This window comes from Podarcis filfolensis (genome assembly GCF_964270895.1).
Source record: "Podarcis filfolensis genome assembly, chromosome: 3".
Lineage (NCBI taxonomy): Eukaryota > Metazoa > Chordata > Lepidosauria > Squamata > Lacertidae > Podarcis > Podarcis filfolensis.
This window is the reverse complement of record NC_139606.1, coordinates 46,251,391-46,267,325: the sequence shown is the minus strand read 5'-3', so window position 1 is coordinate 46,267,325 and position 15,935 is coordinate 46,251,391. Positions and strand designations below refer to the sequence as shown.

Sequence of the window (15,935 nt, the reverse complement as noted above, 5' to 3'; positions counted from 1 at the left end):
AAGTCCATGCCGCTCAATATGCTGTCTAGATGCCCTGGAAGAAGGTGAGAATAGGATGCTAGACTAGATGGGTCTTTGGTCTTTTCAATGTGTGTAAAGGTAAAGGAAGGGTGCTAAGATCTCAAGGAAGACTGCTGATTGATGCTGCTGTCCTGATGGTGGCAGGAGGTAGCTTTTAGTAACACCACAACTGGATTGCACCTATTCTTACTTAGGCAGAATACAGTGGACCCTTTTAGTGGGTATACATTGCTCTGGTACAATGGCATGTTCTTAGTGTTCAATATTGGCATAGAAAACAACCATATAAATTACCTGCATACAATGGTTTTGTTATGACATCTGTATGGTACAAAGTTGGTTATATTTGTATCAGGGGAAAACGTAACATGATTAAAGTTCTTATAGATTGCAATCCAGTTTGGTGGCTTTAATAAGGAAACTGAAGACGAACCAGGCGATTGCCATGTATCCAATGGCAAGGCTCAATGTTTGTCCTATTTTTCACATGTTTATTCCAATAAACACTGTGGAAATCAAGGGGACTTTTATGCCTAGCTCTGTACTGGGTTGTGGACAGAAGCTGCCAAACTTCACATCAGTAGTGGACATGGGTTTTTTTGTATTAAGTTGTATTAGCAAATGCTGAATATTAAATGTTGCTAATCTTACTGCTCTAAAAGTTTTCAAGAAAAACATGCCAGGTGTTAATGTAGATTAAAATAAGCCTGCTCTACATGTGAAATATAAGACAGCACTCACTGCAAGCTGTGCCTTCTGAGCTACATAGAACATGACGAAAATGAAATTGTCAGTGACTAGCTTGATTTGCAACAAGAAAAGGAAACAAGAAATTCCAGCTATACTTTCTGTAGAGCCCTTCTGCATGAACTATAATTTAGCTTGCTGAATCAAAAGAAAGAAGAAAATGGGCACTGATGTAGGGAGCAGCTAGAAAAAATGTATAGCATTCAAAAGGCATGGGACTTTCATCTGTCCACCTGCCAGTCCAGTCTTAACACAGTACTCCCATATTTAACCATCCAAGGTGTGATCCCAAATGCACTTACTGGATATATCAATGTGATAGCTCTGCATGCTAAATACTAATAAGCAGTGGGGGGGGGAGGGTTAGGGGGTACTTAAGGGTATGCAGTAGGGATGCGGGTGGTGCTGTGGGTTAAACCACAGAAGCCTAGGGCTTGCCGATCAGAAGGTTGGCGGTTCGAATCCCCACGACGAGGTGAGCTCCCGTTGCTTGGTCCCTGCTCCTGCCAACCTAGCAGTTCGAAAGCACGTCAAAAGTGCAAGTAGATAAATAGGTACTGCTCTGGCGGGAAGGTAAACGGCGTTTCTGTGTGCTGCTCTGGTTCGCCAGAAGCGGCTTAGTCATACTGGCCACATGACTCGGAAGCTGTATGCCGGCTCCCTCGGCCAATAAAGTGAGATGAGCGCCGCAACCCCAGAGTCAGTCACGACTGGACCTAATGGTCAGGGGTCCCTTTACCTTTACCTAAGGGTATGCAGTAGTGGCACCTCTTTTGCTGTTGTTAAAAAGTATGACACTTACTGTAACAACTTTATAGCGAGTACCGGCACCTATTTTTTCTAGAAAAAAGCACTGCTGATAAGCATGAAGATACTGATAAACTTAGCTTACCCATTTTTTTTTATAACACATATCCTTATTTAGAGGAATTACAAACTGAGATGTCAGTGCTGGTAAGTCAAGGTGCATAGTCTCACTACCACTCAGCACTGCTACTCCCACCCTCGCTGAAGTTCCCTCTGCCTGCATGCAAGGTGTCTGCAGTTGCACTATATGGGCAGCAGTGCCAAGTAGAGCTCAGTGTGCCAGAATTCTCTGAACCCATCCTATTGACCCACTTTGTGTTGTGGGTGGGACCACGATGGCGTTGGTGAGTCCAGCACCAGAGTGCCAATGTCAAGTTGCCTTGTCAATCACCACCACTGTCATGGGCAGCAGTAAGGAACGGGAGAGACCATGGCATTGAAATTAGCACAGAACAATATAAAAGTAAATGCCTTGAGTATAAACAAGGGAGTGATAGTCTTCTGCATTTTCAGAACAATTCTAACAACGTCTCCTCGGAAGTGAGTTCTGTTGAGTACAACAGGGCTTACTGCCAGGATTGCAGCCTTGATATTCTGCACAAGACACGGTTTTCTTTCTCTTAGGCCCAGAGGTTATGGCTAAATAAATAAAAAAAGAGAGGGAGAATCTATTTCCCATTTGTCATTCAACTTCTTCCTGACACAGGAACACTCTTCTTTGGATAGCAAAATCTGTGGAGGTTCATTTTCAGGTCATCACTTTCATGGGGAAAAGATTTTCCCCCCACCCATAAATAATGTATGTTTTGATGAAAAAAATGTCATCAGAGTGGAAAACTGTCTGAGCTACTTTAAGTCAGTGTTTTTTGCCTGGCAGCTGTCATTGTACATTTTTCTAAAAAAGCAATGCTGTAAAAATACAGAATATGGACAGTAGCCTTTGTGCTATAAACATTAAATAACTTTAATTTGACTGTTCCCCCCACATTTTCAGCCATTTTGCTTCCGGTCCTTTAGGAAAAGATGTGGAGATATCTGAAGGTGACATAGATGAAACTTTATCATTAAATCTGGCGAGGCTCAACTAAACAAGAACAGAGCTGATAGTTTGCCTCTCCTAAATGCAATTCCTATTATTATTATTATTATTATTATTATTATTATTATTATTCCACTTTAAGGAAAAAAAAAAACAATCTCAAAGTGGTTTACAGCCTACATTAAAGCATCAAATAAAACAATCCAGAATAAAACACCACTGAAGAAAGTCAAGTCTACGTTCAAAGCAACATAATTAACAGAAAACTAAAATACTATCTTAAAGATTTCAAAATAAAGCATTACTAAAGGAAGTCAAATATAAAATGCACGTTTAAAACAGCAAAAATGGCAAGAGAATAAAATATCATCATAAGCATAGAACATACCTGCTGCTGTTGCTGTCAATATTGCTAATGGTGGTTCATGATGGTTGGTGGCTATGGAAACTCAGACTCGATGACCTGGGTTTGCACTAAGAGACATCCAAGATGTTCTCTGGTCTCTTTGCCAGTCTCAGCTTTTGTAGCGGGAATCAATCAGGGCTCTACCCTCCCAGGCCAGGTGGGAAAAGGCCTACATGACAGGGAACAGGTCTTTTGGGTTTCCTGTAATGCAACTGACTCTTCTTCCTTGGCATAGACTAGGCATAGCCAACCTGGTTCCTCATGAGATGTTATTAGTTATCAGCTCCCATCAGGCCCAGCCAGTATGGCCAATGGTCAAGGATGATGGGAGTTGTAGTTCAGCTACATCTGGATGGTACCATATTGGCTACTCCTCACAAAGACAGTGTAGTTTGGGGGAATCTAAGGCTAGGAAGCCCTGAACCTTCTTACAGCCATTTTGGTTATATTTCAGCTGTAAACCTTCTAACTGTCAATTTTCTTAACCACCTTAGTCCCATGCAGGCATTCTGATCACATGCAAAACCTTTGAAATGATAAATAAATAAATAAATAAATAAATAAATGATTAATTAATATATCATTCCGCACACTTTTAAAAAGCTGTTTGGATTAGAATTCTTTAAGAAAGTGACAACCCGAAAATAAAAGGAAGTTAAAATATACATTTCCCGCAACTTTTTTGTCAGGATATCCCATATTAGTAGCATATGCTATATTTGAGGCTGCCCCATGAAAGGAGCTGCTGCTCTCCCTAAGCTACAGAGATGTCATCATTATTTAGACAGTATAAAGTGCTGTAAAGCTGTGGAATAGTGAGGAATAATTCTTGACCAGCAAAGTCTCTTTCCCTCAGGGATCTGCTAGGGAGAAAATGAGAATTCAGCAGGATCTGAAAACGAACAGTTTTCAAAGCAACCCAGTGGCTTTTAATAGTACGCGGTGTAAATGGGCCTTGCTGCTGAACAAGATGGATGAAAACAGCTTCAAATGGCTGATCGTTAAAGCAGGAAAACTCATCTTACTTCAGCTCAGAAATTGCTGGGGAAGTGTACAATCCTATTAATGTTTTCTCACCTATTACAAAGGGAGAAGGAGAGAAACACTTTTTTTAAAAAAAAGCCATTGACTTCTTTTGTATGTGAGGATGAAAGGAGAAAGCCCTTACTAGAAATTCAGCGTTTGTACAAAATGTGCCTATTATACTCAATGTGACCTATGTATGCATTTTATTTAATACATCAGGTGCATACAATGAATTAGGCCAGCCAGCTCACTTTGTGCTTCATGTCTTCAATAGTCACTATTGCTTAGAAGTATCAGAGTTCAGCCTGGCCTGGACCACAGGAAGGCCTCATCTGAGAAGGAGGCATGGGACACTGTGAAAAGCCCTAGTATAGTGGGGCTTCTGATGAGCCACTGTGCTTTCAAGTCCCAAGGACATATTACTGCCCCCCCACAACCTCATACTCCCACCTTAACCAACAAATCCTATTTTCATCCCCCTGAGGATCAGAAACAGACAACTGTGGACCCAGTGAGATTTCCAGAGTCTAACTGCTAGGATCAGCAGAAGAGGAAAAGGTTTATTTGGGAGTTTGGAGAAGTCATAGAACAGGGTTGAGGAACCTTTGCCCCTCCAGATACTGCTGAACTACAACTCCCATAAACTCCAGCAAGCATGGTCAACAGCAAGAGGTGATGGGGGTTGTAGTTTAGCAATATCCAAAAGTACAAAGTTTCCTCACACCAGTCATAGAGGGACCAAGTGTACATTGTCACCCAGTAAGTGAACAGAAAGAAGAGATCCAGGCTGTGGAGGTATAAAACACCTGGTCCTGTTAGGGCCTGTGATGGGAGGTCAGCTCTCAGTTGCTCTCTTTTGGGCATCTCTTGAGGACTTCTGTCTTGGCTTCAGTGCCCTCCCAGCTTCATTGACATATGTGCCTCCCTTGGCTTTGGGGCTGCTCTAACATCTATGCCTCTGTTGTGTATTTTGCTACTGGACCAGTTGCATGCTTACTTCTGCATCAACCTAGAATTGCTTGGCCACCAGGTATGAGGAATAGAGAGAAAGATGATGACCGTTCAGTTGGAGCTACTACAATAAATGTCTGTTAGAGACTGCACACACTTAGTGGCGGTTCAATGTTAAATCAATTTTAGGTTCTACTAGAAGATCCAGCTCTGAAGAGAACCAGCATTACAACAGGAATGGAGACGGGCTTGCTATAGATAAGAACTTTCCACTGAAGAGGAATAGTTGAATGCAGATTTCTCACTGTATGCAATGCAATACAGTTACTGGGGAAAGCAAGTGAGGAGAGTACTGCTCTCCTGCTACAGGCATTAGATTAGCTACTGTTAGATCAGGATGCTGGACTAGGTGGGCCTTTGACCAGGACTCTTCTTATCTTCTTAATTTAATATTTCACCAAGGGTAGGCAGCGAGTGAAAGAGAGAAGAGCAGATGATTTAGGAGGGAAGGATTGGTTGGCAGTTTTGTTTAGGTAAGTCAGGGGCAGCCTGTTTTGTTTCACCACCTGAGGTGAAACTGGAAGGTGCTGCCCTCCATGCGTGCTGCCAGCCCCCCCCCCATCACTCCTGCCAAAGCCATGCTTACTGGGTTTGTGTGGTTGCGGTTTTCTGGATTTCAGTGAGGTCTTGCAGGAGCCCTGCACAATCTCATGGGGCTCTTACACATTCTGCCCAGAACCTGAAAGCTGCTGTAGCCACTTTTCCATCAGTGGTGGCTTGGGGGGCACATTTGCAGAGTGGATTCTGCTACCTGAAGCAGCTGCCTCAGTCTGCCTCATGGATGGGCCAGCCCTGAGGTAAGTAAAGCAAGTAGAGACCTATTTGTGAAAGCGAGGTTCCCGGTCCAAGTGTGTCTGAGGCAAAGAAAGAGAAGGAAAAACAGATAAATGCATGTTGCATACATGAAGCCATGCCAGTGAGCCTACATTTTCAAATAAGGTGCTCATTCCAAACAGCACTGCATTTTATGACACATAATTAAAAAAATTCCTGTACTCACATTGACACTTAACAATTTTCTAGTGAACACTACTGCAATGAATGTGAGGTTCATTTATAGAATATTTGAGGCTGCTAGCATTACTGAAAAAGTTAATAGCACTGCTTCTGTATTATAGATGTGAAATCTGTGATTGAGTCAGAAATGCCCGGGATTGCTTATGTTGTGATGTTCCTGATATTTATTCACTGATATAAAGGAGGTTTTTAAAAGCATCGGCTTCAAATCAAATTTCTAAAAGTTTGACTAAATGACATTTTTTATTTGCTTACTTACTATGAGCCAGATTCAACTACCCAGTTCCATTAGCAGAATATTCCCACTAATCAGTGGGGAATGCCCTCTCTCTCTCCTCCACCTGTCTCTCTGCCAAATCTGCTCTAGAGGTTTGGGAGAACGTGCAGAAAAACACATTGGAGAGGAAAGGGGCAAGCAGAAATGCTTGAGCTGACAGAACAATCTCCTTAGTGCTGCCTTGAATTTCCCCTTGTGTTAACAGAGCTGTTTGATAACAGGAGTTCCCTAGGTGGCTCACAAGCAAACCATTAATATACAACATTAAAACAATAAAAAATATAATTTTATTTTTTTTAAAAAAGGTAAAACTCTGCCAGTTGACACAGACAGTACTGAACTAGATCGAGTGGGAACCTTTTTGATTCCGCAGTGACTTGGAAGAGGGAAGAATTGCAAAAGGCTCCTCCCCGCCATTTAAGATCGGAGCCCATGCAATTTTCCTGGGAGTGGCAGAGTGGGATAGGGGAGAGCAGTCGGCCCATGCTGCCCCCTACCTCAGCCCACCAGCTTGCCAGAGAAGTGCATGAGCTGCTTCAAACAGTGCTTTTGAGAAGTGCTTGAAGGGAGCTCCCATTGTCCAATTTTTGCAGAAACAGCACTGCAGAGGGTGTCTCAAAGTGCTTTTTTGTATCCTCCCCTACTTGCTTCAAACAGTACTTTTGAGTGGGGTTTCAAGACAAACATGTGATCATCATGCATTGTACCAATGTAATGCTGTATATTATGGTTTGAACTCTGTCATGGTTTGAAACAACACCTGGGCATTTGATGGCTGAAACATGCTGTTCCTGGCAACCCTCAGATCACTAGTTCAGTAAGTGTTCTTAAAAAATATGTTAAGATATTTATAATATGACAGAAAATAGAGAAAGATGGAATGGATTTGCTGAAACAATTAATAGAAGTGGAATACAAAAAGGGAGGTTAGAGGAAGTCGAGGAAACAAGGGAATGAAAGATAGAGTATGGAAAAGGTGTGATGTATGTTTTAAAATGGTTATTGTTTTGTTTTGTTTAGGGTCAAGGTGGGTTAGGGTTTTGTTTAGTGTAGTTTAATATGTTTAGGTTGTGTTTTGTATTGTTTATATATTGTATTGTATTGTTTTTTCCTCTTTTTTGTTTTTTCTCTTTCTCTTTTTTCTTTTTCTTTTCCTTTTCTGTAATCTTTAAAAGTAATAAATATTATTTTTTTTTAAATAAAGTTTTTTAAAAAATGTTTTAAAACTGTTTTTAGTTGTTGTTTCTTTTTAGAAAGTTTTATCACTGCTGTGTCGGCTATCCTATGTGTTTTGGGAGGAAAGGGAAGATATGAATTGACTAAATATAATAACAACAATGATAAATTTCTTATGGTCCTGGTCAGGCAGTAACAAAAGGAAGTTTGCTGAGTCACTGTATGTAGAAAAATTCTATGTTCTGCTTGATGGGGCACAGGTTTCACAGACCTGGGCTAATAGTTCATAGTGATTTTTTGTTCTAGCAAAGTACCATATCTACGCTCATGTAGTTACCCATTAACTCAAATTGACTATACTCCCTAGTTTAATCCACTATACTTCCCCTGTTTCCTCTGGCTCATTAATCTCAGTCTCCATTCCACTGCAGAGATAATAGTGCACCATTAAAAGGTAATAGTGTCTAATGTAGACATAGCTCACACGTCTGAAAAATGCACAGAGAGATACAGTTGCTGGCCCCATCACCAGCAATGCTGAGCGGCTGCATAACATTTTGTAAATACCAACGATTCAGCTAGAACCTCTCAAACTGTAATATGCTATTCTGAGATAATTAGGAAGCAGAGTGAAGGCTAGAAACTTGCTCAAGATGTAAAAGGTTTGGGACAATCTGTTCTTAGTTGACATGATTCCAACCAAGCACAAATGTCATGCCCAAAAAACATGGGGTATAGATCAGCCTTCCCCAACCAGGTGCCCTCCAGATATTTCAGATTACAGTTCCCATCAGCCGCAGTCAACATGGCCAATGAGCAAGACAGATGGTGGTTGTAATCCAACAACATCAAGAGGCATAAGACTGGGGAAGCCTGATCTATAGTGTGTGCCTTTTGTTTGTAGCATTAATCTCTTAAACTACCTTAGCATATGTATTGGTTCTTGAACGCAGCAAGGGTGAATTATAGTTGAAATACCTGGTTTTTAATTTTGACCTATTCAATTATTTGGACAAATCAAAACAAATTCCTACTTTTCATATCCTTATGTATCTACTTAGTTACCTATAAGAGATTGGCAATAAGAATTAGAAAGGGTAGTTTGGCTAAAAACTGGGGCCAAACATGATGCTTGATCTGGAAAAGTTTGACCCATGATTTCTTCTTTTTTAACAATTGTAGATGTGGCTCAGGACACTAATACCTCAAGGACTGTCTCTCTTCATAAGAACTGACCTGGACCCTATGATCATCATCTGAGGCTCTTCTTCATGTGCTTTCTCCACAGGAGATCTGGAAAGTAGCAACACGAGAACAGGTCTTTTCAGTGGTGGCACCCCACTTGTGGAATGCTCTGCCAAGGAAGGCTCATCTGGCATCATCATTACTTATCTTTAGATGCTAGGCATGAAACATTCCTTTTCCATCAGGGCTTTGGTTTTTAATTATCTATAGCCATTTTGCATGGGTGGGATATTTTAGCCTACTTTTTTGTGAATGATAATTTTATATTCTTTTTTAAAATGCTGGTTTTAATGTATGTATGTATGTGGGTTTTTTTGCTGAAAATATTGTGGATTGCTTTGAGTTGCTACGGCAAAAAACAACTAATATATTTAATAAATAAACAATAATTGCCCATGGGCAGTGTGTGTTTGTTTTCTTTTCATTAAACTGTGTCCTAGTAATCTGCAGTCCCAATAGCCACCTGAGCATGCTGATCTGAAAAAGCCCGATGGGAGAAATGACCTCATGACATCTTCCCTTGAGCTTTGATGCATGGGAAACCACTGAGACTGACTACAGAGGTTGCCTCCAGACTGTCAGTGTTTTGCAAGAGGGATTTGAGCACACACTGGAACTTTAGGTTGCATAGCATAGTTAAAGTGCTCGATCACACGTATGCATCAAATCCACTTAAAAAAGCCCCAGACTTTTTCTGGTTTGGAGGGTGACCAGGAAATGCATTGAAAACTGTGAGATGAATTCTAACCTGTTACCTCCGCGGATGTGGACAGGCTGCTTGGACGAGTGAAGCCAACCACCTGTCTCCTGGATCCTTGCCCATCCTGGCTTATAAAAGCTAGCCGGGAAGGACTGGGCGATGGGCTTCGTGGGGTGGTGAATGCTTCCCTCCGTGAGGGAGCCTTCCTAGACCCGCTGAAAGAAGCGGTTATTAACCCGCTTCTTAAAAAACCATCTTTAGATGCGGCCACGATGGCCAATTATCGCCCAGTCTCAAATCTTCCATTCTTGGGCAAGGTGATTGAGCGAGCGGTTGCTGAACAACTCCAGGCACGCCTGGAAGAAGCGGACCATTTGGATCCCTTCCAGTCGGGATTCAGGCCTCATCATGGGACTGAAACTGCTTTGGTCGCACTGGTTGATGATCTCTGGCGGGCTAGGGACAAAGGTGAGAGCTGTTTCCTAGTTCTGCTGGATCTCTCAGCGGCGTTTGATACCATCGACCATAACATCCTTCTGGACCGTCTTGGGGGGCTGGGAGCTGGGGGCACTGTCATACAGTGGTTCCGCTCCTTCCTCCTGGGCCGTGTTCAGAAAGTGGTGGTGGGGGATGAGTGTTCAGACCCCTGGGCTCTCACTTGTGGGGTGCCTCAGGGTTCTGTCCTCTCCCCCATGCTTTTCAACATTTACATGCAGCCACTGGGAGAGATCATCAGGAGGTTTGGGCTGGGTGTTCATCAGTATGCGGATGATACCCAGCTCTACCTCTCTTTTAAATCAGAACCAGTGAAGGCAGTGAAGGTCCTGTGTGAGTGTCTGGAGGCGGTTGGAGGATGGATGGCGGCTAACAGATTGAGGTTGAATCGTGACAAGACAGAAGTACTGTTTTTGGGGGATAGGAGGCGGGCAGGTGTGGAGGATTCCCTGGTCCTGAATGGGGTAACTGTGCCCCTGAAGGACCAGGTGCGCAGCCTGGGAGTCATTTTGGACTCACAGCTGTCCATGGAGGCACAGGTCAAATCTGTATCCAGGGCAACTGTTTACCAGCTCCATCTGGTACGTAGGCTGAGACCCTGTCTGCCTGCAGACTGTCTCGCCAGAGTGGTGCATGCTCTGGTTATCTCCCGCTTGGACTACTGCAATGCGCTCTACGTGGGGCTACCTTTGAAGGTGACGCGGAAACTACAACTAATCCAGAATGCGGCAGCTAGACTGGTGACTGGGAGAGGCCGCCGAGACCATATAACACCGGTCTTGAAAGACCTACATTGGCTCCCAGTACGTTTCCGAGCACAATTCAAAGTGTTGGTGCTGACCTTTAAAGCCCTAAACGGCCTCGGTCCAGTATATCTGAAGGAGCGTTTCCACCCCTATCGTTCTGCCCGGACACTGAGGTCCAGCTCCGAGGGCCTTCTGGCAGTTCCCTCACTGTGAGAGGCCAAGTTACAGGGAACCAGGCAGAGGGCCTTCTCGGTAGTGGCGCCCGCCCTGTGGAACGCCCTCCCATCAGATGTCAAAGCGATAAACAACTACCTGACATTCAGAAGACATCTGAAGGCAGCCCTGTTCAGGGAAGTTTTTAATATGTGACATTTTAGTGTATGTTTCATCTTTGTTGGAAGCCGCCCAGAGTGGCTGGGGAAACCCAGCCAGATGGGCGGGGTACAAATAATAAATTATTATTATTATTATTATTATTATTATGAATGATTTGCTGGGGAAATTTACTGCAAGCAAATCAGGATGAATGCTCATCCTATCATATAACTGCTCCAGAAAAAATCAGAGTGAATATGTAATACAGACTGGCCGGTCTAACCAACATGCAAGTCCTGTGCAAGCATATCAGGATGAATGAATGCTCTTTTGGAGGAGCCATGAGCTAATATCATAGGGTTTTCTGTAAACACCCAGGAAGGCTCTAGATTGCAGAACACCAGAGACATGATTTGAAGAATGAGCAGAAGGACACCCCCAAAATGTGGTACATACAAACAAAATCCTGCACCCCACCTATGAGAATTTCTCCAAACATTTCTTTCTAATTCGATAATTTTAAAATGCAATTTATTTTCTCATCAATTGATGGAGAACATTTTTTTTAAAAAGGGAGACTTTTTTGGCACAGCATTAATCCAAGCCTATAAGCCTATATAAAGGATCCTGGTGGTGCTGAGCAGTACTTCTTATGTGTCTGCTCCTTCGTCTCTATGTTGATAATTCTTTTTACTGCTTCAGCTTGTGCTAAAACTCAATCTCTGCTTCACTGAGAGCATGCCAGAGCTATTTTAAAAATAATAATGTGTCACTAACCTCTTAATAACTTGATACCTCTGAAATATAAGATGGTGCCTCTTAAACTAGCTAAGAAGCAAAATATTGGAGAAAACATCATTAGAATGTGATTGCTTCACTGCACATCGGTCTACATCATTTTTTTATTATTTTTTTGCTTTTAACAATGTGCAAGGACAGAGCAAACCTTAATAATCAGCTCTCCAAGTAATTGAATAGCCTGGAGCTTCAGTTAATAGGTGTCTGTCAATTTCATTTCTGTTTTTCATTCACCCCCATATTTTATTCCAAAGGATGGCGCAACCTGAACTGTAATAATAATAAAAAGTTGCTTCTTTTAAACTCAGGCACGTACTTTTTAGTCAGGCAAGCTCTTCAGGCTAGCAAATTTGCAGTTTAAATGTGTATTTTTGTGAACTCTGAAAATTCCAGCCAATCACTGACCAGTAAATTTAACTGAGTGCAATGGAAAGAAATATGTGCACAATTGTCGCCAAAAGGAAGTGGCAAACAGACAAAGTAGGAACGGTTGTCCTTGAAAAAGACATGAGCCGGGCCTAAGCCAGTTGCTGTTCTGCCCAACTTGGAGCACTGGCTTGCGCTACATAGCCATTTTTCAAAAGTGATGGCTCCCCTTTCCCTTTGAGTGGCAGTGGGAATTGATTCCAGAGAGATTTGGAAAGCAAGCGGGTGATGGTTGTGAGAAAGATTAGATACAAGTGAAACCCTCTTGTTCATGGGACATTCCTCCCCCAATAAAAACCTAGAGTCAGCCCTCTGCATCACTTCTATGTACTTTATAATATAGCACATGCTTGGCCTAAACAAAATGTGACATAGCAGTACCGCACAAGTTGCTGTGATTTTATGACTATGTGAACAGCTCTTATGAGATACAGATAAAAAACTCCCGGCAACAACAAGGAGCAATCGGAAGTGGAATATGAGAGAGAGAGAGTGAACTGGTGTATTGTTTGCACTGATGAAACCTTGCTGCCTTTCCCTGCCCTAGGCAAAATGTGAAAATGACGTTTTTTGCCTTATTTTGGCCCAGCAGATTTTGTCAAATTGTGCACCTGGGAAACGTTTATTAGCAGATCATGCATCTGTTCCTGGGGCCCTCCAGTGGTATGAAGGAGCTCTGTATCAAGTGGATGCAAAGCTGCCTTTGCTCCATCCCTGGAATGCCCCAGGCTAATCCTAGCCAATCCTGGTGAAAAACATGACCACCAGCGGCAGATCCACCAAGATGTACTCATCTATGCTGTTGGCATAGGGAGACCTCTACCTTGTTTCGCAAGCCAGTGAATCTGGAGATTAGGATTGTTTTGTAAATCACACTCCAGCATAGCCCAAAGATGAGAAAGGCCATGCTGATAGACGGGGCCGGCTAGGGGTGCGGGCTCTCAGGGGCGCCAGGCCAAGAGGCCCAGACTGAGATTTGGAGTCCGGGGATTGAAGTGCCAGGCCAGCCGCTGCCAAGTGGAGCAGAACCCGTTGGAGCGCCGCAGGCTTTTTTGCTGCAGGTGCTGAGGCAGCCGGGCGGCTCCGCCCTCCTACACGCCTGGGATTGGCAGGCTGTCCAGAGGCCCACCCAGCGCATGCATGCTGCTCACGCGAGGCGCGCTCCCTCCCAAACTGCTGCAGGGATTGCTCTCCTCCCTCCACCCACAGTGGCATGGGAGAGAGTTGCATGCCACCCCAAAAAGCTCAACAACTTTGGTGGCCTGCCCCCCCAAACATTGGGTGCGTTGGGCAGTTTTTTGCACCCTGGCGCCACATATGCTAAAGACCGCCCTGCTGATAGGCATGGCGGATACAGCAAGCACAGTGAGGTTTTTGTTAGCTATTCATAGAACGTGGATGACTTTACATGGTTTACAAAAGACACCATTTCCCCAACAGCAGCGTTTCTGCACAGAGGCTCTATGGGATTGAAAGATGGATTAGATGCTGAAATAGAAATAAACAGGATAGGAAAATAATGGTTCCCCCACTTATAAACTGCACAAAGCATGAAAGCCGTGTGCCGAGGCTAGCTAGCTGCTGAGTCTGTAAAGAGGGTTTGGAAGTAAGCAATGCAATTTTAAAAAAAGTAGGCCATGAGAATTTCAAACTTATTTCATAAATAGGCTCATCAGCAGCCACACATTTCTTGGAAGTAAATCTCTCATAGATTCTTCTGACAGCATCATTTCAAGCACTAGTTAGCAGCCTGGCAGCAGTTCTATTTTAATCTCCGATTCTCTGGTATTCATGACTTGACCATAAACCCCCCTGCTGTGATAAGGAGCTAGCCTTACAGCAAATTAACTGTGGGACTGTTGGTGAGGCTGGGAGGATTTGATGCATATATAGCTAAAATTGGAGGAGGTTCAGAAGCAATGAGCTTCTCTGGGTTTGATCCTATGAGATTTTGAACTCCTTCTTAAGATGCTCTTTGATGCCTTAACTTGGCAGGCTTTGGGGAGCCAAGGATATACATGGAGTTATTTCTATTATATTTGTGGGATGCATCAGGCTTTTTAAAGCCTTTTAAAGGGATGTTATCATCCCAGACCTAAGAAGGAGGTTTACAAATGAATTTAACAAATGGCCCATTTATATGTAAAACCACAAGCCAAACTATCAGATGCTATGCACTGCTGTGTGTTTAGAGGATGAAGCAGAAATAAGTATTCTGCACTGTTTGCATCTGCTAAGCTACCCTTCTTGGGCAAGATCTGCCTGCATAGTTATTCGTAATTAATTTGCAAAGTACAGTGGTACCTCAGGTTAAGTACTTAATTCGTTCCGGAGGTCCGTACTTAACCTGAAACTGTTCTTAACCTGAAGCACCACTTTAGCTAATGGGGCCTCCTGCTGCTGCCACGCCGCCTGAGCACGATTTCTGTTCTCATCCTGAAGCAAAGTTCTTAACCTGAAGCACTGTTTCTGGGTTAGCAGAGTCTGTAACCTGAAGCGTATGTAACCTGAAGCGTATGTAACCCAAGGTACCACTGTACCTGAAATCTTGCAAAGTATTTGGTTTTGGTCTTCCAGTGCAGTTTCTGCAAAACATTGACTGCTGCAAGAACTGACCATGCTAGATACAAGCAAATCGCTTTGTAATGCACTTTGCAAAAGTGCTAGCTAATTAGTTCGCGGATGGATTTCACACTGCATAAAGAGCTTTGCAAAGTGCTGATTATTTCACAGAGCATCCAAGCAGTATTTTACAATATTTTGTTTTGAACTAGTAAGCTAGGTAGTTGTTCATACAATTTCTTTGACCATGGAGGAAAAAAAGTTAAAATACAGAGGAACTGTTAAGTAAAAAGGTTTTTTTAAAAAATGGGACACTAGATTCTTTGTGGGATGGAAGGAAAGAGGCTAAGTTCGCAATGTTCAAATTCTCAACTTCAAAGTGTGTGTGTTGTTAAGCATGTTATTATTAGGGTTGCACATTGGCTGAGATGGTACACAGCAAAGCAGGCTGGACATTTTAACTCTTTCTGAGACATAGAAGGATATTTTACTTTGCTGTACAGCAGCAGGGTCTCCCACAAGTCTTTCCTTCAGTACATTTCCACCTAGCAATATTAGCTAAAAGATTCTGACAAGTACTTTGTTCCTAAGATGACAGGGTATTAATAAAACTTAGAAGTCTCATTGAAATCCGTGAGACTTACCTTTGGGTAAACAGGCCCCCAGAGCTCAATCCAACTCATCTACATAAATCTCATTGTGGCCTGGCCACAATGGCCTGGAGATGGCCTACAATGGCCTGACTGCAACAGCCACATTGGGATGGCCACATTGGCATGGCCGCAATAGCCTGGCAACAATTGACACAATGACCTCACCACAATTGCACTGCAACACTTGACACGATGGCCTGGCCAATATAGAAACAATGGCCACAATGGCTTGGCCACAAATGGACACAATGGAAAAATGCCAACAATAGCCAGGGCACAATGAACATAATGGCCTGCCACAATGGACATAATGGACACTGTAGCCTGGACACAATGGACACAACAGCCTGGCTACAATCAACACAATGGAAACCATGGGCACAATGGCCTAGCCACAATGGACACAGGAGACACCATGGACACAATGGCCTTGCCTGAATGGACACAATGGAAACAATGGCCTGTCTA

The 15,935-nt window shown here is 43.0% G+C and overlaps 1 long non-coding RNA gene across 1 annotated transcript; it reads right to left on the bottom strand.

The window, feature by feature from the left end:
* Positions 1-5,780: 5,780 nt before the first annotated feature.
* Positions 5,781-15,593, bottom strand: LOC310760376. Its single transcript, XR_014546939.1, has 3 exons — positions 15,459-15,593; positions 11,806-11,856; positions 5,781-5,911 (listed from the first exon to the last, which is right to left on the bottom strand). It is a non-coding gene; the product is annotated as an uncharacterized lncRNA (long non-coding RNA).
* Between the last annotated feature and the right edge of the window lie 342 nt (positions 15,594-15,935).